This window comes from Prionailurus viverrinus, chromosome B3, assembly GCF_022837055.1.
Source record: "Prionailurus viverrinus isolate Anna chromosome B3, UM_Priviv_1.0, whole genome shotgun sequence".
In the NCBI taxonomy this organism is placed as follows: domain Eukaryota; kingdom Metazoa; phylum Chordata; class Mammalia; order Carnivora; family Felidae; genus Prionailurus; species Prionailurus viverrinus.
This window is the reverse complement of record NC_062566.1, coordinates 94714206-94739863: the sequence shown is the minus strand read 5'-3', so window position 1 is coordinate 94739863 and position 25658 is coordinate 94714206. Positions and strand designations below refer to the sequence as shown.

General features: G+C 41.5%; 1 protein-coding gene across 5 annotated transcripts in view; it reads right to left on the bottom strand.

Moving 5' to 3' along the window:
* The window catches only part of FRMD6 (FERM domain containing 6), a 329953-nt gene extending 319494 nt beyond the window's left edge, over positions 1-10459 (bottom strand). For all 5 annotated transcript variants that reach the window (XM_047862033.1, XM_047862042.1, XM_047862039.1 and 2 more), the window contains exon 1: positions 10175-10459. The gene's annotated coding sequence lies outside the window, so the exon portion shown is untranslated. The remainder of the gene's footprint in view (positions 1-10174) is intronic.
* Positions 10460-25658: the final 15199 nt, after the last annotated feature.

Below are 25658 nucleotides of genomic sequence, written 5' to 3'. Positions count from 1 at the left end.
AAGATACTTGTGACAAATACAACAGACAAAAGTTTAATATTCATAACAGATAACAAAATTTTACTAACAAAAAAAAGAAAAACAGTCAAAGCTTGAACAGACATTACTATAGAGAAAATATAGCAATCAACCTAGAAATATCAGCTTATTGGTAGTAAGAAAAAAATGTAAATTAAGACTGCAGTAATGTCTTTCATGCCTACCAGAAAACCAAAAATTAAAACTTCTGAAAATAGCAAGTAATAGTGACAATACTTATACACTACCAGTGGACGTTTAAATTGTTGCAACCGCTTTGGAAAATAATTTGGCTTTTTCTAATAAATTTGAACATTTACAACACCTATGATCCTACCTCTTCTCTCCTAGGAATAGATCTAGAGAAAGTCTTGCACATATGCACCAGAAAAACCATGCAAGAATATTTATAGCAGGACTGTTTTGTGGTAGCAAAAGTCTAGAAATAATACAAATGTCCATCAATTGTAGAATAAAATCCAAATTGTGGCATATTCACTCAATCCAATTATATATAGCAATGAGATGAACTATAGAAACACACAAGAATATTCCAAGATACAACATGGATTTTTTTTAAGTTGCAGAATATAGTATTATACCATTTATAAGAAGTTCAAATGTAGGTAAAACCAAGTAACATGTATTAGAGGAAAATAAATATAAAAGGTAAATCTTAAAAGCAAAGTGATGATCAACACGAAAATCAGGATTATAATTTCTCAGAAGGGGGAAGAACATGCAAAGGACTTTATTTTCCATAAACCAGATGCATGATACCCTTATTTTATCTTATACACGTTTAATATACTATTTTATATCTTTCATTCCAAAACTACTTTCAGATATGATATACTCTTCAAAAAGTGAATTTATATTAGGTTATTTAAAAATTCATAAGCAATTGGGAGAAAGATTTAAAAGGGATTCAGAGAACCTTCTTGGCCCCCTAACCTATGGGCATGAGGAACAACTGCCTTGCCTGAGACAAGTGCCTCTGACTCTCCTGTTCTCCCACCTTTTTTAAAACTTGGGGTTCAAAATACTCTCCAATTCTCCTACTGCCATTTGCAGGCATTCTTTTCAAGACTATTGCGGCTCATTTACCCGAGCCTTTTTTTTTTTTTTTTTTGAGAGAGAGAGAGAGAGAGAGAGAGAGAGAGAGCGAGCAACCTGGGGAAAGGAGAAGAGGGAGAAAGAGAGGGAAGGAGACAGAGAGAGAGAGAGAGAGAGAGAGAGAGAGATCTCACCACCGTGAGATCACGACTTGAGCTGAATTCAAGCATCGGACACTTAACCCATGGAACCACCCAGACACCCCTACCCCAGCCTTTTTAAATGAACACAGTTTACCCATGCAAATTTGCTAAACACAAATGAAAGTCCCATTTTCTCTCAGCAGAATTTGCCAAGACCTCAACCAATTAATTTTCTGGTTACTCAAAGGCCCTCATTTTGGCCCAGTTCCGTGGCTCTTGCCATTGGCTCAGCTCATGTGATGGGTGACCTGGATGGGCCACGGTTTTCACCCTCACCTTGGGCACTACCCCCTACCCAAGCCCCAAGCCTGTTTTTCAACATCCATCCTCAAACCTTATGAGCCCAGTGATCTCCACGGACAAACACCCTTGAAAGAAAGGAGTCCAGCCCAATCAGGCACCCGCATCACCACCCCAAACACTGTGGGAAGGAGGTGAGAGAAGAGCAGCTGCTTCAAATTCACTCTAGCAGAGTGACTTCATCTTAGGCTGAGTCACATACCTCTGCTAGCCCTCCCTGCTCAAGCCCTGTTGACATTAGCAAGTTGAATACTACCACTGGCTGTTGCGAACAGTGGAAAAACTCTTCAGAGAAATGGATGACTGTTTTACTGTTGGCCTGAGCTTGGGGTAGGATGGGCATTCCAGAGAACCCATCCAAGACACCACCTGATCTGCTCCTTTGACTCTCAGAGTTCAAGATGTTCCTCACAGAGGGACCTTGCATTTTACAGACTACTGCCCAAGGAACTTGTTGCTACAACAAAACCTCCCAAACCATGGAAACTATTTGTAGTGGCCAAACCCAAAGCTCAACTATATACAAAGCCTAAAAATCAAGTTGCCTTAATCTTGCATTTTTGGCTCATTTTGCCTGGCCACATCCTAAAACCAAATGGGTTGAATTACTAGATGAAAAATAAATTCCATCCGTGGGAACTGTTGCTATTGTCACAGAAAACAAAGGGAAGGTGTTCTCCTGCCATGTTTTGGAAGAGGTGAAATCACCATTTTAAGATAAAATAAGACTTAAATTCCTGCCACACGCCAAAAAATAAAGTTAGTTGCCTAATTAGACTCCCTGTTAAAAGGTCTCTTATTATTTTAAATGCTGCTTTAAAATATCAAGTCCAGGGAAACCTTTCTAAAAGAACAATGTGAAAATGTGGATTTAAAGTCTTTAAGATGTATATAATTTTACACAGTAGTCCCAATTCTGGGAAAGTGCCCCAAAGAATTAGCTGCATGGACAGTTAATGCTGCATTACTTTTAACAGTGAGGGCGGCGGGTGGGGGGGTGGGGGGGTGGGGGCGGTGGACAAAAACAACAACAACAAAAAATCTTTAGATGCCCAACATAGGAAATTGGTTAAATAAATTACTGTATAGAAGTGCTCTTGAAAATCTAAATAGTCCCCTGGAATAACCATAACTCTCTATTCTTTACATAAACTTAATGTCTAATGCCCCAGCATGCTGAGTGCTCACAGCTGGCAGGCTCTTTTTAGTTAACCCACACACTTATAGTCCCACTAGGTGAGTCGTATGCTTACCAGGAATCCATTGTGTTTGTTCCCAAACATGTTTATGCTAATCGTTTTTATTGTAATTACGTAATTTAATTAAATAATATGTACACCGATGAAATGACAAAGAGATTCTTATTTCTCCAAACACTGGATGTTTTAAAGAGACTGGATAAAGTTGAGTTGCCAAAAAAACAACAACAACAACAACAACAAACTCCACTGTTGCATTAGGTGATAGTGGACAACTGCAAAATATTAAGGGAGAAGCTGTAATGATTCTAAGGTCTTTTTTTCTGGATTGGTAAATATATTTGAGAAGCTATGTTTCGCAAGCTCCTCATGGAAGCCTGGCATACACTCATGTCTGAGAACCACTGTGTGACCATGAATGAATGCTACCTCATCTCCTCTCAGGTATGACTCTTAAGTCGTTGAACTCAGTTCTGCTCCTGGTTCTGACTTTCATTTGCACCATGATCTTAGGCAGAACATTGAACCTCCCTGGACTTCAGGGTCCTCATCTATAACCCAGATGCGGTTGGAGAATACACCATCTAAAATCCCTCTGGTGTAAAATATTTCAATATCTATGTTGTGAGTGATCTTTTTTTTTTTTTAATCTGAAACATACCTAAAGGCATTTCAGGTTCATAGTGGGCTTTAATAACAAAGAGTTAACTTTGTTAACTCTAATATATGCAGAATTTCAGAGTTTCATTCAGTTCTTTGCACTAAAATGGCAGGTTCCTTCTGATTCAGCATATGTCCTTAAATCATTAGGACAAGAAAAGATTTGGAAATTTTCTACAAAAGGATATGAGTTGTAAGAATGACATTAGGGCTTTTCACTCCGGTTTTGGAAAACCACTTCCAAGGTGAGCCACCATTAGGATCAGGATGAGGACTGGGGAGGGATTGTGTGATTTATTCTTCAGGTATTATGATTCTAGCACAATCTCAAAATTGTCAGGGAAAAAAATTGATACCCGGAGATGTAACTGACTGATCCAACGTCAGCCCTCCAGTGGGGAGCAGAGCACCAGCACCAGAAATCTGCCTTCCTGACTCCTTGTCCAAGGCCCTTCCTGTCATACCTCCAAAGGCCTAGTTCCAGGGCCACCAGACTTCTCCTAGAGACTCAGGGCCTTCCAGCATCAGAGAGGTACCACTTTAAAACTCCTATTGTTCCCTGGGGGTAAACAACATGCAGAGTGGGACATGTTAACATTTTCCTTCCTGTGGATGTAGAGAGGACTCTGTAACACTTCCCAGTCTAGGTCATCCTCCATGTCCCTGAGGCAACTACGCAGGGGAAAGGCTTGTTACATTAACCCCATCCAGTTACCTCTGTCCACATACAATGGTTTACACAGAAGGAAGTAGGACTCTGACCCTGCTGCAAAATACCAATTAAGGCTAATCACAACAGTGGCCCACCTGGGTGCACAGACTGTGTGCACGGGCCTGCAGAACTGGGGGCTATAGGTGGGGATCCCCCCACTTGCCCTCCTGAGAGCAGTTAAACATTGCCCCTTATTAGTTGACTCTCTGAGCCTGGGCTCCTGCCCCATCTCCCTCCAGAGCTCCGTGTATCCTGAAAAGGACAACCTTCCAGTCACTTGTTCAAAACTGAGCTCATCTTTCCTTCCTTGAGTCTGCTCCGGCTTCTGTGTTTCTTATTTCTATGAAAGGTGCCTCATCTTCCTTTCAGAGACATTTAAGACTGTAGAGACAGCTTTGAGGATCTCTTCTCCCGAAAGCAAGTATCCGTAGCAGCAGCAAGAGTGATGGATGACAGCAGGGACAACCACCCTCCTCGGTGGCTATCATCAGGGTCTGCTGTATGCACACACTCGGTGACAGTGGCCTTACATACGTTACTCACAGCGGCGCCACAAGGCAGGCATTATGATCCCCATTTTTCCCCCGGGGAAGATAAAGAAGTCACCCAAGGACACACAGCTAGAGAGTGAGGGTGCCAGTGCCAAACTCAGGTGGGTCCCAAAAGCCCAGTTTCCCACTCTGCTGCCATGCCTCCTGCTCTTCCTTCATTTGTCCCCACCATCCATCCCTACCTTCTCCCACGCCACTGAGACACTTCCCAGCACCTAGCCCAGCTTCTGGTCCTTCTGTGTTTCAATCTTCCCTGTAAGTAGCAGCCAGTTATCTTTTTGAAAAACTGCTTTTGTGCGTTGCTTTCCTGCTCCAACCTCCTCCATAGCTCCCCATTTCCTCCCCTGGAAAGTACAAATTTCTTATGTGGGCATTAAAAGCCACAGTGTGGACCCAGGTGCCTTTCTAACCATAATCTCACATTACTCTTCCTTTTATGTTTTTGTTTATTCATTTTTGAGAGAGACTGAGAGAATATGTGCAGGGGAGGGTCAGAGAGAGAGGGACACAGAGAATCCCAAGCAGGCTGCACACTGTTAGCCCAGAGCCTGACATGGGGCTTGATCTCACGAACTGTGAGATCATGACCTGAGCTGAAATCAAGAGTTGGATGCTTAACTGACTGAGCCACCCAAAAACCCTCACGCTACTTTTTTTTTAATTAAAATATAGTTGACATGTTATATTAGTTTCAGGTGTACAATGTAGTGATTTAACCATTCTGTGCATTACTCTGTGCTCACAAAGGAAGTCTCCTTATCATTTGCCACCATACAAAGTTATTACAATATTATCATCTCTATTCCCTATGCTGTACTTTTCATCCCATAGCTTATTTATTTTATAACCAGAAGTTTGTACCTCTTAAATCTCACAGTACTCTTGCCCACGTACCCAGAATTTCACTTTGGAGTCTCAGGATCTGCACCAGACTCTTGTGACATCGGGCCACTTCTCTCTGTCCCCTTCCCTACACCACGTCTCCACATGAAGTCCTTTCCTTCTAGACAACATGGCTAATGGGCCACCTTCTTCAGGCAGTCTTCCTCAGCTTCCCACCAGCAGCAATTTCTTCCTCTGCTGACCTCCATCAGCTTTTATTTGAATCCCTCTATTGTCTTTCACCCCGTGGAACTTCCGGCCATAACAGCATGAGGCAGAGACGAAGTTTTCTGGAGTTGCTTGTCTGTTTGTTTGTTTGTGAGAGTGCGTGTGTGCACATGCACAAGTGGGGCAAGAACAAAGGGAGAGGGAGAGAGAGAATCTTGAACAGGCTCTGCGCTCAGCATGGAGCTACATCTCATGACCCTGAGATCAATGCCTGAGCCAAAATCAAGAGTCAGAGGCTTAACTGACTGAGCTACCCAGGCATCCCTGAGTTTTCTGCTTTATCTCTAAGGAGCTTCATTCAGTCCCTACCTGTAGACAGCACCGTCTTAGTACCCTGATTCTACCACCTACCAGCTGTGTGACCTCAGGCAGGTTACTCAACCTTTCTGTGCCTGTTACTTCATCTCTAAAACGAAATGATAATTCCATCACGTCTCCTAAATTCTACAGGAATTAAATGATCTCATAGAATTAAGTGAGTTAGGGGCGCCTGGGTGGCGCAGTCGGTTAAGCGTCCGACTTCAGCCAGGTCACAATCTCACGGTCCGTGAGTTCAAGCCCCGCATCAGGCTCTGGGCTGATGGCTCAGAGCCTGGAGCCTGTTTCCGATTCTGTGTCTCCCTCTCTCTCTGCCCCTCCCCCGTTCATGCTCTGTCTCTCTCTGTCCCAAAAATAAATAAACGTTGAAAAAAAAAAATTAAAAAAAAAAAAAAAGAATTAAGTGAGTTAATAAACGTAAGATTGTTAGAAGAGTGCCTGGCACACAGTAAGCATTCACTAAATGATAGTTGTTATTATTCATATATGTACCAGCACTGATAAAATAACAGACATTTGTTTTATGTGTTTTATATAAGCTGGCTTCAGCAAATGACTAAGTTCTGGTTACTAATTAACATGGAAAAATAGATAAATAAGAAAATAGCTTATTCATTTATATCCTAAGTCTATGTCATTTTTATTTTACATAAATAAAGTACTTACTAGCTATCTCACTATTACCTGAAACTAGCATAAAATTGCAAAGCCTCGTAAAATCTGTTCAAATTACTAATGGTCTATAATCAAGAAATAATTCCTAACAAAGCAATGTTCCCTGAAAAAACAGATTTCATTTTTTTTTTTACTTTCTTCTTCCTCTGTATTTTGCCTTATGCAATAAAACTTCTCAATTCTACCTGAATTGATTCAACAATTTCACTAATAATGATAAGAGCTGGGCTAAAGTTTCTCTTGAGAGAATCAATCAATATAATTCTGGAATAAAAATTCTAAGAAAACAGTTCTCTTAGGTAGATAAATGCTTTGGGAGCATCTACCTAGGTATCGATAACTCCACTGAACTTGAAACATGGTGGGCACTGTTATGGCTATCATGAGAGCATTATTTCAAATGGTTCATCAGGATCAATTCAAGGAGAAACAACACATTACACCCTAACTCTGGTAACTGCAGGCCCTCAAAAATAATAAAGTCATATTTTGGAAACAATATTCTAATGATCAGATATATTTCTAACTCAGACTAGTACCTCAACTTTAATCTAGATTAATGAGATTTCACTAGACATAGATACCTATACTAAAAGATGTAGTACATTCAGATGGGGGCTAATGTCTGCTACAGAGGAAAGTAGTAGATTGAGCATGTATTGAACACTTTCTATTTTCTGGTGACTGTGAGGGATGAAAGATTAAATAATCCCTCAAAGCGACAGCCCGACACACTAGTGTGGGAAATGTGCAGAGATAGTTTGATATTAATACAAAGCAGAAGGGAGCTATGCAGTGATGTCTGAGGAAGGTGGAAGAGGGAGTGGTTAATTCTGACTCAGGGAATGAAGGAAGGGTAAGGTTTCCAAGAGCAGAGCTGGGGCCAGGGCATCAGCAGACAAGAGCACATGAGCAATGGTAGACACATAGGAAAGGGCTTGCCCAGGGAGCAGTGAGAAGTTTGCAGTGAGTTGAAGGTGTGCCTGTCTGGGGTGAGGACAAGCAAATGTGTGGGAAACAGAACTTGAGAATGGGGCTATGGCCAGGCCCTAGAGGTACTAAGTGACCATTTCAGGGAGCTGGGGTTTTATTCAGTAAGCACTGGGGATCCATGGACATTTTATGAGCCAAGGAGTGAGCACACCTAGGTTTGAGGCATTCTCTTAGGCGGCAGTGGGTAGGATGGTTTAGAGTGAGGAAAACCTAGGGACAAGCGAGAAGGTTATGAGGTTCATTGTCCCTGATTGGGAGTTTTATTCCCAATCTTTCAGTTTACTTGCTGTCTTCAGAGAGAATTATTAGCCACTTTAACAAAAATTTTTTTAACATTTATCTTTGAGAAAGAGAGCGTGAGCAGGCTAGGGGCAGAGAGAGAGGGAGACACAGAATCTGAAACAGGCTCCAGACTCCAGCTGTCAGCCAAGAACCTGACGTGGGGCTCGAACTCACAAACCATGAATCACGACGTGAGCCAAAGTTGGACACTCAACCAACTGAGCCACCCAGGTGCCTCCAGATGCAACTTTTTGAAACTAGAAAAGAATTAGCTAGATTTACCATTATTTCTTTGTTCCAAAAGACTGGTTATCAGAGATTTTTTTAAGTGCCCTTTTCATAATCTAAGAACATCTAGTGAGTAGTTACACATGCAAAAAATATATACAATTTGCTCAATTTATAAATATTGGCCATTTTAACTGACACTTTTTGGTACATCTATGTGTCTTTGATACAGAGATGATGAGACAATGTTCTTTGAGAAATTGTCTATTAATGCATATCTATCACTCTTGAGTAAGGTGCTAAAAGCATTCCACCAGGAATGGAATGAAAGAAAATTAGTTCTGCTTTGCCTATGGACCGTAACTCCTACCTCGGGGCAATGTGCACTGAAATGAACACCCACTTCTGCCAGCAGACATGAGAAGGGATCATGGGTGGAGGAGCCCAGTTAGATCGACTGTTCTCATCTCAGGATGGCCTCGATAATTTAAACACAAGTACCAACATCTCCATGTCATGAGCAAGGAAACAGACCAAAGATTTAAAATTACTAGTTTCAGGGGCGCCGGGGTGGCTCAGTTGGTTAAGCGTCTGACTTCAGCTCAGGTCATGATCTCACAGTTGGTGAGTTCAAGCCCCACATCGGGCTCTGTGCTGACAGCTCGGAGCCTGGAGCCTGCTTCAGATTCTGTGTCACCATCTCTGCCCCTTCCCTGCTCATGCTCTGTCTCAATCTCTATCTCAAAAAAAAAAAAAAAATGAATATCAAAAAATGTTTTAATAAAATAAAAATACTAGTTTCAAGAAAAGCACCTAATCAGTTCTAAATCTGAAAGAAAATCCTTATCTTTGGAACTCTTTTTTGTATGTCTGTGGTACATATACAGCGACTTTCTCCTAAGGTCATTTGCTTCTTTTTATCCTAGAAAAAAACTCTCTGTGCCCAAATGCTTCTAAACTTTCTCCCAGGACTTCACACTTTTAAATATATCAAAGATAACCAATTTGCTAGCAAAGCAAGTCACAAAGTACAACAACACACTCATGTCATTAATTTTGAAGAAAGGCAAAAAACAGATTACTACGTAGAAGTTATTTTCCTTCCCCCACAAATCATCATTGCATACAACATATACTTTGCACGTATTTCAAAATTGCTGAAAACTTCACATGTCTTGTCTCAACTCTAGGTCTGAACCTGCCTATGATACTGTGGGGTCAGAGGGAGGCATCTGACCCACCTTGTTAATCTTAATACTTAACCTCCCCACCTACGGCAGAAGCCACAGACCCCTTTAAAAATGGGACTTGTGGCTGTGCTTTGTGATGGGGGAACTCTCTGCAAGGTGTGTGCACACCATCCTTTGCTTGAACCTCTTTATTTTTGCCTTAGTTTCTTTCTTCAGGTCATATGCCCAAAGAGAATCACCCAAATCTTTTGGGTTGACAACTCATCAGGCAGGCCGCCTATGTTCCAACCTCCCGTTGCAGATAAGATATTATCTCTCAGATTCTTCTCTTCTCCTCACTGACCAAACCAAGGGCCAGCTCTTCTCCCGTCCAGCCCCTTCCAGAAGGGGATCCATGGAGGGTGAGTTACAAACAGTCACAGCAAGAGATGAATCCCCTGAACTCTACACATGATGCGGCTTAACACTTAGCCTTAACTACATGAACACCTAACACCCACTTGAGCACAACTGTAATTGGGAAATTGGATTTGCATATAAAAAAGGAGGTTGTTGGAGCTAACCCATTAGTAAGACCCTTGTAGCTTGCCAAGCTACACGTTAGTGTCCGACTTGTCACATTGGCTGGCTGACTAAATCGGCTGTCAGATTCCCCAAATGCAAGATTCTCATGACTCACCTGAAGTTTTAAAGTTCAGAAAACTGGCCCTTCTACCTGGAAAGTTTTCTGAGGATCAGGATGTTAATTTGTGAGCCTGAGCACTGCCTTGCCTCTGGATGGGTCTGTGTGCCGTCCTCGGAGACAGCTCAGCGCAGATGGTGGCTCCTGAATCATTAACTTCGGGCAGCTGTGTTCAGCAGCCACCGAACTCTCTGGCAATGCACGCGCCACAAGCCCACGGATTATAACGATAAATAGTACAAGACCTCTCACAGTTGTGGGCCATGGAACACATGTTTAACTTCTTCAGGAAAAAAAAAAAAAAGAAATTTGACAAACACCTCATTTCCTGCTATATAACCAGATGGTTATGAATCATGTGAAAATCCCTTCCACCTCCATGAGCAAACATTTCGTGTTATTTACAAACTAATAGCACATTGGTGAGTGCATAAATGTGTAAGAAAGTTCTAGGCCATGGAACATATTTCTCAAGTATGTGGAAAAATATATTACATTCAAATCTTTATCTTCCCAGGTGTTCCGAATGTTTATTAAACAGTTATTGATGACCCAACAAAGATTACTGTGGGTATTCAAGTGCTAGACAAATCAGTGTTCCAGAGAAAAGATGTTCCATGAAGCAGGAACTAAACTTCTTCACTGTGGTTTCACCCTCCTATTTATAAACAATAAACATGGTGGGGGCATCTGGGTGGTTCAGTCAGGTAAGCATCCTACCCTTGATCTTGGCTCAGGTCATGATCTCACCGTTCGTGGGTTCGAGCCTCATGCAGAGCCTACTTGAGATTCTCTCTCTCTCCTCTTCCCACCCCTCTCAGAATAAATAAACTTGAAATAAATAAAACTAAAAACAATAAACATTTTTGTTATAGCTTTGAAAAGAGAAGCTGAATGCTTTTTTGAAAGAGAGAAAGAGAAAGGAAGATAGGGAGAGAGGTGGGAGAAAGAGACGTGATGAATTAGATGATTCTTTCTAGCCAAGGTGCCTGAGAGCTATGAACAAAACTAGGCAATGCTGGAACTTTCTGCACCACATCTGCCTCTCTCGGGAACAGAGAGCAGGCCCTCAGGCTCCTAGCCTCTGAGGAGAAGTGTCACCCTTCGGCACAACGTGGCACAGAACGGTTCTGGCGTTGTCCTCTTTGGCCTCCTGACAAGAATGTTGGCTCACAGATCCTCAGTTATCCTAAGTCCATCTGGTATGTTCTGAGGACCAAAAACAAATGTGAGAGACTCCCACCCCCACCCCCTGCCTTGCGTCCACCCTCTCTCACAGGCTCTGACCCGCTTTCACGGGCACTTGGGGTGAAGCCCAGACTTGTCCCAAGGAGGGAGACACCAAGCACACAGCACAGAGACTGGCACTTCTGCCCCCTCACCCCGCCGGAGAGGCAGAATGAATCAGCCCCTGCAGTCACTGACAAACAGGGCTGGAACACTGCTGGGCCTCACAGATCCTGCAGCTTGGCCAACAGCCTCGCACTGTTTGGTTGTTTCTTAGTTGACACAGAGCTCTAAGGGAACTGAGACGTGATTTTACAGAAGAAGCCCAGAAAGGTCAGGCAATTCACGCCACTCACACACCAAGTTGCAGAAGAGCTGGGATTAGATACCCAGGACGGAGGGTTCATTTTTAATGTTTTGCCATCACACGGACTGGTTTAAATTAGGAGTAATAACCTTAACCCAGCTACTCTTCGAGGAAAAATACAGCCAGGGGGTTGCGGGTGTTGTGATGGGGAAAGGAAGCAACAGTCATCACTTTATGTCATAAACAGACACCCTTCTGACACAGGTATGACAGGTCCAATAAAATACCATGGCACCTGCACCAGCTGGCTTGACCTGAACAACAGGTTCAGATGCCAAGGCACTGGGGAAGGGGGAGGGCACAGGAAGAGGAGAGAAGGGGAGACGTTGCTACTCTTTCTCAGGGCAGGAGCCTGGCACCTCAGTCTTTTTTGAACAATAGAGCCACTGTGTAAGCCCCACATCACCCAGGGAAGGAGAAACCCAGGAGGCCCCACACTTTGAAACCTATAATGCTTCTTTCTCATTTCCTCATTGACTCATGATTCTGGGGGTTCCAGGTGGGCAGCTCTTGGGGTCCAGTTATGTTAACTGTCCACACATCCCATCCTTGATTTTCCTTCATTACAGCATGCAGCCAGAGTGCAAGTGGAAGCTCTCTGGGTCTGGATTTTATGACAAAAGAGGATTTATAAACAGAACTCAAGGGCCTTCCTGAGAAGGAAGAACTGGCCTCTCTTCAGTCAGGAGCCAGGGGATTATTTGCACGCCAAGCAAATAGCTCTCAAGCTAACAGTAAATGACTCTGGGGATGTGTCATTCATTGACCCTGGGAATTCACCCGAGACACCTCTGGAATTTGAAAATTGCTGTTAAGGACATTAAATTGTGAGGGTTACAGATTATTCCAGAAGGGATGATCATTAGAAATGTATGGTGTCAAGTGAGGTTCTGATGAACAAGCACTACAAGTTTTAATTGTTTTTCTCATAATCCAAGTCCCTTCAAATGATCTGAGAATTCACACACGCAAGCTAATTGTAAGGCAGGATTGGCCAACATTATGGGAAGTGAAGTTAAAACCTGTGTTCTTCCCACCTCCCCTTAAAAACAGAGTGCATACTGCATTGGTCTAGTGCTTGAAACACACACCATAGGTTATTACTTTGGGCTTAAGCGTTTATAGATCTAAGAGACTTCCTTCAAAATGAAAATACCCTGGGAAGTGACAGCACATCAGGCTGTTACGAGCTGAATTGTGTCCTCCCCCAAATTCATAACACCCAATATTTCAGAGTATGACTGTCCTTGGAGACTGGGTCTTTCAAGAGGTAATTCAGTTAAAATGAGGCCATTAGGGTGGGTCCTAATCCAATATGGTTGGTGTCCTATAAGAGTAAATTAAGACATAGACATGTACAGAGGGAAAACCAGGTAAAGACACTGGAAGAAAGTGAAAATCCATCAGCCAAAATGAGAGGCCTCAGAATAAAGCAACTCTGCTGACACCCTGATCTTGGACCTCTAGCCTCCGGGACTCTGAGAAAATAAATTTCTGTTATTTGAGCCTCACAGTTTGTGGTACTTTGTTATGGTGGTTCTAGAAGACTAATACACAGGCTATTTACACTCAAATTGATAGTAAAAACACAAAAAACAAAAAACAAAACAAAACAAAAAAAAAAACAAAAGCAAGCTCTGTAAGGAACACAGACCATGAACCAATCAAGCCCCTTACAGGGATGTGGGGCACAGTGTTTAAGGGCATGAACTTTGGAATCAGCACCAGCTATGGAAACCTAGGTAAGATACTTAGCTTCTCTAAACTTCAGCTGGCTCATCCATGCTGTGGGGATGTGGGGATTATAATTGGACCAACCTTATGAAGTTGTTGGGAGTAAATGAAATGCATGGCAAGTACACAGTGCCTTCAACATAGTGAGCTCTCCATATGCTGCAGTCATGATAATGGTGACAGGGGCCAGGAGATGAGGTCTCTGAGAATGGAACTGGGTGGAAGATGGAATGGGAAGCTGACAGAACAGCAGTGCACTGAAGACTCTAGAGCCCTGGATTTTAGCTCCAGCCCTGTAGCTGATTAGATAACTTTGAAAAACCACTTTGCCACTCTGATCCTTGGTTTCCTCCTCTATACAATAAGAGAGCTGGATTATACACAAAAGGGAAGAGGGAACTGAAAACCGCCTTAATGTTTTCTCAAAGTGGTCCAGGAAAGAAGAGGTTCTTTGCCTTCCTTCCCACAGATGTCAATTATAGATCAACTTCAGAGTCAGGCAGGGGACGTAAGCATAAGTTTCTACTCTTGTTTCTATTCTACCAAATTCCCATCTCTGTAGTACGTACCATGATTGGAGAGAGGAGCATTTTCCTAGGTCACCTTTAGCAGCGATCTCAAGACTGTGAATCTTCATTTGACTCTCCCTTCTAAACTTCCCTACATCCAGGAAACTTGAGATTTCCACATCCCAGGGCGACATTCCATTCACTGGGTCCTAGGAAAGCAGAAGAGCATGGAGGGGTCAGACCTTATGCTACTGTGAAGGGATACCCAGAAATTTATCCTGGCAATGAATTGTCTGCCAACGTCAGAACTTAAGAGCCTTAATCACAAAAATGATTGCATTTATTAGATGGTAACTGACGAAGCTTTGAACAAGGGCATGCATTTATTCAAGCAATCAGTGCTTCCTCTATGCCTACTCACTGCCAACATACTGTGCTAAGTGGACGCAGGGAGAAATAAGACATGGCTCCTTCATTGAAGGAAATTCACAGGGTCGTATCGTAAAAACGGAATCCCTCGTGTTTTCATGCTCTATCAAATGAGCCATGACATGCTGCCAAATATTGATATAAGCCATCATGAAAATAATTAAACTTTCTCACCTCCCAGGGCCATCCATTTGTCATTTCTCACCTGTTCACAAGAGGCATAGAGCATTTTTCCAGATTCTAGGACCCAGACTCATTGCTAATAACAGGACACTTCTCAAGACTGGGAAGTCAGAACGATCCAGGTCTCTTGCTGACTATGAGCAGACCTATGAATCAACAGAAAGATGTGTGCCCTTCAGGTATCTCTGGTTAAAACAAGTACTTGAAATCTGACTCTGCTGTAATCTGGCACCCACGCTGGGCCCATTCCTAGAAGTAATAGGACTAGAACACATCAAAATGAGGGAATTAACAGGCAAATCCCTACAGAGTGGATATTGGGCATGGAAGTAACTGATAAAGAGTAGTAGTTATAAAATGAGAACATGGTTTTCTAATTATAGAGTCCATGAGTCCTCTGTGCATGTGGATGGACTCTAAGGTGTGCTTCGCATGCCTTGATTACCAAAGGAAGAAGGGAGACTGAACACACTCAAAAGTTCCACCCCAGTCTTTAAACACAGTTTGAATGGAGAGAAGAGATAAGTTCTATTTTACAAGGTAAAGTTTAAAGATTATATGGATGACCTTCTTTGTTCTATGGGCATAAAAAACCTCATATCTCAGGGGTGCCTGGGTGGCTCAGTTGGTTACGTGTCCAACTTTTGATCTCGGCTCAGGTCATGATCTCATGGTTCATGGGTTCCAGCCCCACATTGGGCTCTGCACTGACAGTACAGGGCCTGCTTGGGATTCTCCCCCTCCCTCTCTCTCTCTACGTAGCTCTCCTCTGCTCTCTCTCTCTCAATAAACAAACAAACTTAAAAAAAAAAAACACCTCATCTCTCAGAAGGAGAATAATGCAAGGCTTAACATGATAGAGAGCAAGAGAGGGCCAGAGCAAGAAAAGAAGGAGGTAAAGGAAGGGGAGGAAGGGGAGAGATAAAGGAAACACAATATAAAATGCAGCATTTGTCAAGCTCTGTCAGTAAACTGACTTGCGTGGTTATAGATGAACTGGCTTGACAATAAAGACCCTATAACATAGAACTTCTTTTAAGATTCTTCAAATAATAGGAATCCTAGATCTAGCTCCCTGGTGAATGGACTGCTCCAAGAAGGATGCATGATCAAAAACTTTCTGCAGCCATAAACCACTCAAAGCTGCCTCACAAATCCTACTTGTATACTGAGTTGTAAAGAATATGCTTTACTTTAAATTCTTGATGATACAGATCCATTTAAATGATTACATGCATGAAAAGACTCATGAGATATGGCTTTAAAATATATTTTTAGATTAAAGGTTTTCTGAAGCTAGACAGTTTCGATCTTGCAAGTAGATTTCTTTTTTTCTTAAGTTTACTTATTTATTTTGAGAGAGAACAAGAGAGCTGGGGAGGGGCAGAGGGAGAGAGAGAGAGAGAGAGAGAGAGAGAGAGAGAGAGAGAGAGAGAGAATCCCAAGCAGGCTCCATGCTGTCAGCACAGAGACCGACATGGAGCTCGAACTCATGAACCGTGAGATCTTGACCTGAGCCAAAATCCAGAGTCAGATGTTTAACCCACTGAGCCACCCAGGTGTCCCTGCAAGTAGGTTTCTTATCAGAAAACAAAACCAGAATGTATCTCAAAAAGTGTGTCTGTAGAATAGTTAAAATGGTCCTTTCTGCTTTGCAGGTTAAAGAATATACTCAATTGGTGGAAGTAAATTGCAGTTTTTAAGGAAAGAACAATAGCTAATACTAACAGGTGATGTCTACTGAGCATTTACCATGCACATTTGTTCTTACCAACAACTCATGAGGCAGGGATTACCATTTTCCCTACTTTACACATGGAGGCAATTGAGATTTAGTGATATAAATACCCTAACCAAGGTCACAAGATTAATAGGTGATGAAAGAAATCTAAGAACCTGAGCAGTCTGTCCCCAGCACCCATTCTTGCAAGTATTGCATTGTACTGTCTCCCTACAAGGAAAACATCTTAATCTTCCATTGTGTCCTCAAATGACCAGTGAGTCCTCTGCTTCAGAGTAAATGAAGTATTTATAGAGCAATAAACTCTCTTCCACTTGTTTCTACCTCTCCAGGATTTCCAGCGCTTGTCCTCTGGTCAGCTGCTCAGCATAAGAGGAAATTGGAACGTACCACCCGTTTTATTTTCTCTCTAACTGCAGCCAAGAGCTGTCTCACCCTGCAAGCCTCTGCCCCAGCTGCTAAAACCCACCTACTCTCTCACACACCAAGGGGTGTGCAGAATCTGGAGAGACATCACAAACCTCATGAGTACTGAAGAGGCAAGGAGGTGCCTGGAAACATTCCACAGGGAAATCTGGGTCATGGGAGCTTTTAAGAGACACACTGCCCACTGAAGAAAGGGAAATGCAGAGTTTTCCAACCTCAGGCGATATATGTGTAGAAAAATTATCTCTTAAGGATGAATGCAGCACATGTAAGATCTCAATTCTTCTGTCATCTCTGTCAGTCACTGTCTTTGAAAATGGGCTAACGACCCACTTGCTCATTCTCCTGGCCAGCCGCCTTTGGGTCATTTGTCAACATTTGGTACTGTATAAGGGATGAGAAATTAAGTCAGACTTCAAACTATCAGAGGTTATGGCATCTTGGTAAACAACTGAAGTGGAAGGAGAATAAATAAGTTCCATCAGAGCAGGAACTTTGTCCTGTTGACTGGTGGTCCATGAATATATGTCAATAAGGATGGTGGGGAGAGGAGAAGGAGGAGGGAGGAAACTTTTGCCACCTCTAGAAAAGCGCCATTTGCTGCTCACCTGAGCCTCAGGCTCCCCCTGTTCTCGAGATCTAATTATGTCTTAGGTGGAAGCGATATACGTTTGTCTAGCATCAGTGTAGCCCTGAGTCAGTTTGCTGCCAATTTCTCTTGATTATGTACCTGAGGTCAGGAATGAGAGTGATTGTATATTTCAGTTATCTATTGCTACATAGAAACCATCCCAAAACGTAGAAGCTTACGACAGTGGCAATCATTTATTTGCTCACAATTCTGTCATTTGATCAGGATCCAGTGGGGACAGTTTGTCTCTACTCCATATGATGTCAGCTGGGGCAGCTCAACTGGGGCTGGATGGCCCACTTCCAAGATGGCTCACTCACAAGGCTGGCAAGTTAGTGCTGGCTGTGAACTGGGATCCCAATGAGGACTGTTGGCCAGGGCCCCAGTCCTTTGCTCTCTAGGCCTGTCCACATGGCTGCTTGGGCTTTTTCATAATATGGCAGGTGGGTTCCAAGAGCAAATAGTCCAAGAAAACAAGCCCCAAGATCAAAGCACTTCTCAGGCTCTCACTTGTATCATAGTTGCTAATGTTCCACTGGCCAAAGTTCCATGCCCAAGTCCAGAGTCAATGTAAGAGGGAACTATACAAGGGTGTGAACCAAGAGTCAAGGTTCATTGTTGTCACCAAGGTAACAGTTTACCACAGAGTATGATCATTTTTGTTTCCATTAGCAGAGAAAAGTTGAACGTTGATGTTGTTCACCCACTTACACATTTTTTATTAGCTAGAAACTTAAACGTTTATTTATTTTGAGATAGACATAGAGCACAAGCAGGGGCGGGGCACAGAGAGAGGGAAAGAGAATTCCAAGCAGGCTCCATGCTGTCAGCACAGAGCTTGACACGGGGCTCGATCCCACAAAGAACCACAAGATCATAACCTGGGCTGAAATCAAGAGTCCAACACTTAACTGAATGAGCCAACCAGGCACCCTTTAGATAGAAACTTAATACCAATGTTTTCCAAGTTTCCAATTGGCTTAGGAAAATTGTCAGAGAAGAATAAAACTTCACGAGAGAAAAAAATGTCATGGGTATATAAAATCAGGAAAATAGAAGTTCTTACTTTAAAAAATAAACTATCCTGGAACCACAGGAAAGGAAGGGGTACACATGTGATTGGGGGGGACAATTATGAAAACCATGGTATATTGGTTGGCAAAAAAGATATGACATAAAGCACACACAAATCTCATAAGGAGTAGAAATGTCACAAGTTAACAAAGATTCATGAAGAAATAATAAAAGGTATCTCAGGTAAAGTCAGAGAAACAAAAGCAAGAAAATAGTTCAATTTTGTAAGCAACATTTCAACTGGAATTTTTAAAGGGTTGTTAATTTGATGGATATGTTATGTTTTTATCAATGAGGAGATTGTTAAAATAGTGAGATGACTAGTATTTTAAAGGACTAGATTAGAATTCAAATTAATTGAACAAATAGAAGCAGTGAATAAAGATGTAAGAGTACTTACATCTCTGTTAGCTAACATTAACATTTTTTGAGCTGTTACCATGTTCTAAGCTTGCATTAAAAACTCTATGTACATTTATTGTCACAAAAAAAACTTAAGCCACAGAGTTTTAGTCATTTTTTCCAGGTCACCTAGTTGGTTAGTGTGGGAGACAGAATCTTAGCCTGATGTCTGCTTAATCAATTGGTTAGATAACACATTTCTGTAAATGGAAATATTTTTTGTCAATGAAATAGAAATCGAAAATGGAAAATATATTCCCATAGAGAAAAAAAAAAGCACTGACCAAAAATGCGATAAACCGTAACTTAAGAGAATTTTGAAAACTCATCTAATCCCCAAACTGAATTGAAAGAAATTTTTAATGAAATGGTATTAGCTCTCAAAATAATTAACCAAATCACATACTGAATGTTTAAATATCAAATTATGAACATGTTTCCCTGTGGCTAGATATATGTAAGGGTATTTTTAAAAGCAAAAAGCTGCAACCTTCTCTATTCCAAGTATTCCCTTTTAAATCTCCCAAAAGTTATAACTGAAAAACCAAATCTTGGTACTTTAAAAACTCAAAGAAGACTTGTGCTGTAAAGTCTTTATCTTGGCTTATTTGCTTACTTCCTATGGGTCCCTCCCAAATTGTTTATTACCTGAGGATTTTGCTCTGCTCAGGCCAAGAACACTAATATGCTGCATTTAAGTGATCCATTTGCTTGACATGCTTTGTAAATTCTTGATGCTAAAAAAAAAAAAATCACTCATTTTTATGTTTTTGCTTAGAACTAAAAAAGATATGTATAGAGATTGACCCTTACTGTAGTGGTAATAGCAGCTCTGTTATATACCGTTAAAAGCCCTGGCTTCCTAATTTATTGATTTTTTTCAAAGTTGGCATTTCTTTGAAATGCAAGGAAAATGACTCAATATGCTGTAGCATAAACATAGACCATGCTCCTGGGACATATAAACAGGACCAGGGTATACAGGACCCTGGGGCCAGTCCTTTGGTTCACCTTCTCAGAGCTCTGTCAGAGCTAAATGTCTAATTTTGGACTCAGTAATTGAGACAAGTAGTGAAAAGTTTGGAAAATGTCCAGAAAAGAGTTGTGAAAATTATTAAAAAGCTAAGTAAACAGGTCTTATGAGAAATCTAAAAGAACCAGGGCTATTTATTCCAAGAAGGAGATGTCTACAGTGAGATTTAAGATCTGTCTTCATGTCTGGGTCAAGCTATTAGAGGAGTGGTAGTGGCCCCCATGAAGGGGATTAAGGCTCAAGATGAGGGTGTCTATAAGGGCTGGAAGATTCTAGAACAGACTGCCAGGAAGAGGAGTTCGTTTAGAAAATGAGCAAGAAGCATCTTTGTCTAGTGTTGCCTAAGAATACATTTCTACTTATCCATCAACAACAGGATTGGCTCTGTTTCCTGGACATTAATTATTCACAGAATCCAATGAGATTCAGAGGCTAGGCCAGAAGAATAAACCCTCTGGCTCCACATCCCCTGTTGTTTTATTTTCAGTGGATTCCTTTAGTACAACACTAAGTATCTGCTAATGGTAATGTTCTCTCAGTAGACCACCCGGGATCCTAGAAGGATTCAGGTTTGAGATTCAAGCAGACATAAGTTGAAACTCTATCTCTGCCATTTTATCAATTGGTAAATTTTTCCATGCTTTTCAGAACTCTGTTTTCTAAACTATTGGATGTGGATAATAACACTGAAATTTAATTTTCTATTTACTGCATCCCAAGATCTACTGCAAATGCTTTCTGAATGCCAGGTTCTTTGCTGCACACTTTACATCCTAAAACAACAGATATGTGTTATCGTTCCCATTTTTTAAACGAGGAAACTGAGGCCCTGGAAGGGTATGTGCTTGCTAATTCAGACACAAGGTGACCGAGATGTGGAACTAGAACTGGAACCCAGGCTCTTTCTGGCTCCAGCACCAACAATGGTGGAGGGGCAAGGAGAAACCAGAGGACTCACTCAGGGGCAAGGCCAGGGTTCAAACTGAAAGCTTCCAAGTGCAGAGTGACTGGTGAGCCGCACCATCAGGCCCTGGCACCTGGAATCTGTCACCATGTGTACGTGTCATTAAAAAAGATATTTCCCAGAGTTAGGTGCGAGTACCCTGCATGAAACCCACCGCAGTGCATGTGTTCCAAGGAGGGTAGAGGACTGTTTACTTCCTCACACCTAATCTCTTTTTAAGTGGATTTCTAAGGGCACAGAGAAAAACTCTCTGCTCCTGACACCAGGAAGTCTTGAGAGTCACCTGATTTATGCTTCTTCCCAGCTTGCACCAGCATGCCTCTCTGTACCTACAAATAGCTTTCTGTTCATTTAAGGCATACAGGTAGAAACACAGCAATTCTGACTCATCATTAGGCAGTTCCAAGCTGGTGCTATTTGCCTTTCTTCACCCCGTCACCAAGTTAATGGCGTGTATGAACAGTGATATTTATAGACCACAAATTGAACCCCAAAGCAGCAGCTATGCCCATCTCGTTTGGAAAGTGCATATTCACTGTGGCTCTCATGCTTGTGGTACTGTTGTTTCCTGTGGCCCTAATCCCAAAGTGCTTGCCAGATAGGACATGTGTTTCTTTCCCTTGCAAGGAAAAAGCTTTTAGCTATAGGGATTGAGGGGGAAAAGGATGATAAACATACCTAATACTGACCCTGATGCTTTGTATTCTGGTTTTTATGTCCTTTCATACTTTGAATAAAATAAAAAGTTATTCCTATGACCACAGGGCTCTTCATTGTCTGCTTCTCCCCCAACACACACACACACACACAAATACACACACATATGCACCAACTCCCATCTTTCCATCCCTCAGTCACCTGGCTCCAGCCACTGTGGCCTCTTTGTAGCTCTTGAATCACACTTAGCACATGACCACCTCAGGACCTTCACACTTGCTTTTCAGATGCCTGGAACTCCCTTCCCTTATATAACCTCATGACTGACTCCCTCATTTAGTTCAAGTCTCTGCTCAGATGTTAACTGAACAAAGTGAACTTCCTTGGCCATTCTATCTGAAATAGTACCTTCAGTCACTCTTTATCCCTTTATCCTGCTTATTTTTCTTCTTACTGCCAAATATTTGACACTATATTGTAATTTGGCTGTATTCAGTCTACATACACACACACACTCAAAGGGAAGATCCATGAGGGTAGGGTTTTATCTGTTTGTTGCTACAGCCCCAGCACCTAGGAGAAAGCCAGACCTGTAATAAGTACACAACAGGGGCGCCCGGGTGGCGTAGTCGGTTAAGCGTCCGACCTCAGCCAGGTCACGATCTCGCGGTCCGTGAGTTCGAGCCCCACATCGGGCTCTGGGCTGATGGCTCAGAGCCTGGAGCCTGTTTCCAATTCTGTGTCTCCCTCTCTCTCTGCCCCTCCCCCATTCATGCTCTGTCTCTCTCTGTCCCAGAAATAAATAAACGTTGAAAAACAAAATTTTAAGTACACAACAAACAGTAATTGAATGAATGAATGATTTGCGAGACTAACCTTTAAGGTGTCTAAAAGATATCAAAAGTTCTATGTACCAATTTTTGGCTGGCTTCAAGGATGTTAAAAACAATAGCTTCAATTTTTATTTTTATCCAGTTATTTGTTTATTACCGTTTTTATTTGAAAGAGAGCAAGAAGAGGAGCAGAGAATCTTAAGCAAGCTCCACTCTCTATGTGGAGCCTGACACAGGGCTCAATCCCACAATCCAAGGATCATGACCTGAGCTGAAATCAAAAGTCAGATGCTCAGGGCGCCTGGGTGGCTCAGTCGGTTGAGCGTCTGACTTTGGCTCGGATCATGATCTCATGGTTCATGGGTTTGAGTCCCACATCAGGCTCTAGGCTGACAGCTGGGAGCCTGGAGCCTGCTTCGGATTCTCTCTCTCTGCCCCTCTGCTGCTTGTGCTGTCTCTGTCTTTCAAAAATGAAAAAAACATTAAAAAAAAAAAAAGAAAGTCAGACGCTCAATGGACTGAGCCACCCAGGTGCCCCAATAGCTTCAATGTTTAAATCAATAACTTATAGGTAGCCTCTGAAAAAACAACAACAACAACAACAACAACAACAACAACAACAAACCAAACTCTTTCTCTTGATATAGAAGGAAACATCTTGAGCAAGGAGGGAGAAATAAGGAAGTTGAAAGATCTACTAAATACTGTACCTAGTTAATGATATGATAATTTTAATTGAAGGAAGTAGCTAGACCTCTTACTGTTTTTGAGAAGTATCTGGATCTTAAGCTTATACGGAAACTTACCAAATAGTGCTAAATTTCAAGGCCGGGTGTTTCATAAATCATTACAAGCACCATGAAAAAGATAGTTGGTGATCCAGAAAAGAGACATTTCAATCTGGTGTTTTCCACTAGAGGAAGCAGAGGTCACAGCTCACCTGAGGTCTTTACAAGTCAATGGAAAATGTAAGGGCTAGAACTCACTCCCACCCCTCATCCCCCGCTCTGGCTGATCTTCTTCCAAAGGTGCTTATTTCCTCCAGCTGCCTTTTCCTCTGGGTTTTAACAAACTATCTTCTCTTTTGCACACAACCCCCTTTTCCAAAGGGAATTTCGGATTTATCTTTGGACCAAAGCCAGCCCTTCCCAAACTGCATTCTATATAATATGCAAAGTGTTTACACGATGTTCTTCAAATTAATATAGAATAGGTATATAGTGCATTATATACCTTGAAGAGGGAGAAAGACAGACTGATTGCTTCCTAAACTTAAAAGTATATAATGCACTAAAGACCTTGAGAAGTCATGCAATACAGAAATTGTATATCTTCGTACAGCTCAGTACTTCTAGAACTTATCTGGCCAACGAAAATGAGGTATTTTCCCTAGAATTTTCTCACAGACACAATTGAGAAAATATCTCTTTCTATCTTTGTATCTATACACACACAAGATACACACATAGGCATTTACAAGTCACTGTTTGTATGGGAATAGAAATATACAAAAAGATACATATCACTGGAACATACTCGTGTTGCCAGAAGTGCCATTATCCAGCCAATTGGAGGAATGGTCAAGTCAGAGTAGACTAAGAGCTCCTACAAAGCTAAAGCTGTAGTTAGCCAGCAGAAAAGAAAAGAGGATAGCAGATATAGCACGCATGTTATTTAATTTTTTTGCTCAGCGCCTATTTTCTAGGAATGACTTCTACCCACTCACTCACCACCCAAACAGTTTTGGTAAGAAGTGCTATGTCTCTCTACTCTGGAGTTCCTGGCCACACAGCTGTGGTGGACTGTGGGTAGGGTTCTCTATTAAGTCTGGCCAATAAATTTTGGATCCAAGACTGAAAGGCCTTAACTAAAAGAATAAATGGGCATTGAGAGAGAAGCTGAGATAGAGATTGAGAGAAAGGAGGTACCCTAGAGAGTCCCACCCACGAGTCTCTTCCTGAGGCTCAGCTATATCCCTGCCTTGGAGTGCATGAAATATCCCCCCAACCCACCAATAAACTTTCTCTCTTCTCCTTTTGTCCTACTTTTTTGCTAGGATCTGTTCCTGCTCCTTTCAGACTAATATTAGTCTCTCCAACCTAATTACTTTTAATAAATACTTTCAAATTGTCCCACTGCCTTCTATAAGTTCACGCTACTCATGTCATCAAACTTTGCCTTTTAAAGATCTCTCTCTCTCTTTTTAAGGACCCCTGAAGCTTTTTTCTGAGGGAAGTATTTCAGGTAATTTATTCTACTTCAGCACAAACATTATTAAGCCCTTTTAAAGCTTATTGATATTGTGGCTACATTTCAAAAGCATAGCTGCAGATTGAAATCTGTACTTTGGTTAGTGAGGGCGGAGAGTATCAGAAAGCAATAAATAACCTAACTTCATTGTAACCACTTGCCAATTTTAAACAGAAGAATTGCTTTCCTATAAATTGGGCCAACACAAAAGAGCTCTTGAACAAGCAAATAACTTTAGAGGGGTACAATTAGGAAAGGACTCAAACCTACAAGGAATCAGAGAATTACAAACTAAAATAAGGCATAAATTTCTATCAGCAAAACTACACACACACACACACACACACACACACACACACACGTATTTCCTTTGGGGACTAACCTGGCAGTGTATACCAAACGCTATATAAATGCATATTCCCTTTGATCCCCAGTGCAACTTCTAAGAAGAAAGAAAAAATATTAAATATGAAACAGTTACATCCTTAAATATGTTCAATGCTATTATTTTGAACAGTAAAAAACGGAAACAGGAAACCAATGTTCAGCTAGAAGGGAATAAATAGGTAAATTAGAGTATATTTACTTGATAAATTATTATCCAATAATTAAAGTGATGGTTGTGGAGACTATGTAGGCAACTAAAAATTATTAATTTCATATTAAAGAGCAGGTCCAACACTGCATATATGGGATATTTACAACTATGTAAAAAGAAATGTCATTTTTTAGAAATCCTGAAGTAAATAGTCCACATTGCCTAAAGTGATTTATTGAATAGTAGTGTAAATACTTTTCAGTATTTTTAAAAATATGATTGTATTGCTTTTCTAATTTTACATTTTATAAATGAAATTAGAGAAAATTTTATATTTTCTACATGTTCATACTCCAAGAAACCAAATTTTGATACTAATATACAACCAACTTGATTTAAGACTCAGGAGAACCCTTAAAAAACATCTGTGAGAAGATGTAATTAAATCATTGATCTACATCTAGTATGAATCCCAGGGAAAGT